Here is a 3,711-nt window from a genome sequence, read left to right on the forward strand (position 1 = left end):
ACCCGAGCCTGGGTACATGCCGGAGGCTAAGTCCCTAGCAGGTGGAAGGCTGCAATTTGCTATGGAAAGCTGCAATTTGCTAAAAATCCACCGGATGGCAACGGAGAGCGGCTCTCCCCGGCTCGTCCACAAGGCGGCGCCACTTCCAGGCGACCCAGGGGGCTAAGCCTGAGGCGGCAGGCCGGCCCAGGGTTCCAGGAGAGAGGGAGAGATTGTCCCAGGCGGCTGGGAAAGCCAGGCCGACCCAGGGCTACCCGAGCCTGGGTAAAGCCAGAGGCTAAGTCCCTAGCAGGTGGCAGGCTGCATTCTGCTAAGTGTCTACCAAGAGGGCACCACTTCCAGGCAACCCAGGGGGCTAAGCCTGAGGCGGCAGGCTGGCCCAGGGTTCCAGGAGAAGAAGGAGAGATCGTCCCAGGCGGCTGGGAAAGCCAGGCCTACCCAGGGCTACCCGAGCCTGGGTACATGCCGGAGGCTAAGTCCCTAGCAGGTGGAAGGCTGCAATTTGCTATGGAAAGCTGCAATTTGCTAAAAATCCACCGGATGGCAACGGAGAGCGGCTCTCCCCGGCTCGTCCACAAGGCGGCGCCACTTCCAGGCGACCCAGGGGGCTAAGCCTGAGGCGGCAGGCCGGCCCAGGGTTCCAGGAGAGAGGGAGAGATTGTCCCAGGCGGCTGGGAAAGCCAGGCCGACCCAGGGCTACCCGAGCCTGGGTAAAGCCAGAGGCTAAGTCCCTAGCAGGTGGCAGGCTGCATTCTGCTAAGTGTCTACCAAGAGGGCACCACTTCCAGGCAACCCAGGGGGCTAAGCCTGAGGCGGCAGGCTGGCCCAGGGTTCCAGGAGAGAGGGAGAGATTTGTCCCAGGCGGCTGGGAAAGCCAGGCCTACCCAGGGCTACCAGAGCCTGGGTACATGCCGGAGGCTAAGTCCCTAGCAGGTGGAAGGCTGCAATTTGCTATGGAAAGCTGCAATTTGCTAAAAATCCACCGGATGGCAACGGAGAGCGGCTCTCCCCAGCTCGTCCACAAGGCGGCGCCACTTCCAGGCGACCCAGGGGGCTAAGCCTGAGGCGGCAGGCCGGCCCAGGGTTCCAGGAGAGAGGGAGAGATTGTCCCAGGCGGCTGGGAAAGCCAGGCCGACCCAGGGCTACCCGAGCCTGGGTAAAGCCAGAGGCTAAGTCCCTAGCAGGTGGCAGGCTGCATTCTGCTAAGTGTCTACCAGAGGGCGACACTTCCAGGAGACCCAGGGGGCTAAGCCTGAGGCGGCAGGCTGGCCCAGGGTTCCAGGAGAGAGGGAGAGACCGTCCCAGGCGGCTGGGAGAGCCAGGCCTACCCAGGGCTACCCGAGCCTGGGTACATGCCGGAGGCTAAGTCCCTAGCAGGTGGAAGGCTGCAATTTGCTATGGAAAGCTGCAATTTGCTAAAAATCCACCGGATGGCAACGGAGAGCGGCTCTCCCCGGCTCGTCCACAAGGCGGCGCCACTTCCAGGCGACCCAGGGGGCTAAGCCTGAGGCGGCAGGCCGGCCCAGGGTTCCAGGAGAGAGGGAGAGATTGTCCCAGGCGGCTGGGAAAGCCAGGCCGACCCAGGGCTACCCGAGCCTGGGTAAAGCCAGAGGCTAAGTCCCTAGCAGGTGGCAGGCTGCATTCTGCTAAGTGTCTACCAAGAGGGCACCACTTCCAGGCGACCCAGGGGGCTAAGCCTGAGGCGGCAGGCTGGCCCAGGGTTCCAGGAGAGAGGGAGAGATTGTCCCAGGCGGCTGGGAAAGCCAGGCCTACCCAGGGCTACCCGAGCCTGGGTACATGCCGGAGGCTAAGTCCCTAGCAGGTGGAAGGCTGCAATTTGCTATGGAAAGCTGCAATTTGCTAAAAATCCACCGGATGGCAACGGAGAGCGGCTCTCCCCGGCTCGTCCACAAGGCGGCGCCACTTCCAGGCGACCCAGGGGGCTAAGCCTGAGGCGGCAGGCCGGCCCAGGGTTCCAGGACAGAGGGAGAGATCGTCCCAGGCGGCTGGGAAAAGCCAGGCCGACCCAGGGCTGCCGGAGCCTGGGTAATGCCAGAGGCCGAGTCCCTAGCAGGTGGCAGGCTGCTAGCGTCTACCAGAGGGCGAGATCCCGCCTCCCCGAGCGGCCGGGGAGAGAGGATTTGCAGGAGCTGACAGGCGCGCAGAAGGGAAATCCGGAGAGATGATTGGCAGCCGGCGGAGGCAGCCGCCAGGCGGACCGGAAGGAGAACTGCGGCCGCTGGGAGCGGAAGGGAAATCCCCCGGGCGTCCGGGGAGACTAGCGGCCGCGGCAGGCGCGGCGACCCGGCGCCGGTGCCGCCATCCCGGGCGAGGCGACGGGCGCCTCCCCGCCGGCGCAGTTGGCACTTCCGTCGACACTTTGCCAAATTTTCAACTTTCAAAATTCCTCCGGCGGCCGTTTTTCACACCGGGGAGCGGCGTCCTCACGCCGGCGGCGGCGCACCTCGGCCGGCAAAAAGGGGTACCTCCTCGAGTCGGTGTCGGGGGTCCCGCCGTGGAACCGGGCGTCGGACGGCCCCGGAGGAGGCCTCGGAGCGGAAAAGGCACTACCGGAATGAGGTTGAATTTGACGGCCGGATCCGGGCCGGAGTTCCACAAAGTCGGACACTTTGAGTGGTTGGTCTTCATGTAATGGGACAGGTGACACTCTCTCTGTGACCTACTTTTGAACACCCCCGTCAAGAACCGTGTCCGAGACAGCGAGTCCTGTCAATTAGCTTACCAAAAGTCAGAGTACCAGGGGATCGGACACCCGACTCTGACAAAGTCCCAGTGAACTCTGCTCACAGGCCGCCGACGGCGGATCCCCGCGGGGGGGAGGCAGAGCGAGGGCACCGCCCCCCCGGGTTGCGTGACAAGCCTCTTCAGGTCGCGTGGCAAGCCGCAGTTTTCAGGCGGGCGCCTCCCGCCGAGCCGATCGGCACTTAGACGCTTTGGGGGAAAAAAAGGTCAAACGCACAAAAAAAACCCCCCATAAAACACGGACCATAAGAGATCCCCCGGGCGGCCGGGGAGAGATGATTGGCAGGAGCTGACAGGCGCGCAGAAGGGAAATCCCCCGAGCGGCCGCTGGCAGGCACGGCGACCCGGCGCCGGTGCCGCCATCCCGGGCGAGGCGACGGGCGCCCCCCGCTGAGCCGATCGGCTCTTAGACACTTTGGGGAAAAAAAAGACAAACTTTGAAATAAAACCCCACGAAACACGGACCTTAACGAGATCCCCCGGGCGGCCGGGGAGAGATGATTGGCAGGAGCTGCCAGGCGCGCAGAAGGGAAATCCCCCTTGGCGGCCGGGGAGAGATGATTGGCAGGAGCTGACAGGCGCGCAGAAGGGAAATCCCCCGGGCGGCCGGGGAGAGATGATTGGCAGCCGGCGGAGGCAGCCGCCAGGCGGACCAGAAGGAGAACTGCGGCCGCTGGGAGCGGAAGGGAAATCCCCCGGGCGTCCGGGGAGACTAGCGGCCGCTGGCAGGCGCGGCGACCCGGCGCCGGTGCCGCCATCCCGGGCGAGGCGACGGGCGCCTCCCCGCCGGCGCGGTTGGCACTTCCGTCGACACTTTGCCAAATTTTCAACTTTCAAAATTCCTCCGGCGGCCGTTTTTCACACCGGGGAGCGGCGTCCTCACGCCGGCGGCGGCGCACCTCGGCCGGCAAAAAGGGGTACCACCTCGAGTCGGTGTCGGGGGTCCCG

This window comes from Leptodactylus fuscus, unplaced genomic scaffold (assembly GCF_031893055.1).
Source record: "Leptodactylus fuscus isolate aLepFus1 unplaced genomic scaffold, aLepFus1.hap2 HAP2_SCAFFOLD_834, whole genome shotgun sequence".
NCBI lineage: Eukaryota > Metazoa > Chordata > Amphibia > Anura > Leptodactylidae > Leptodactylus > Leptodactylus fuscus.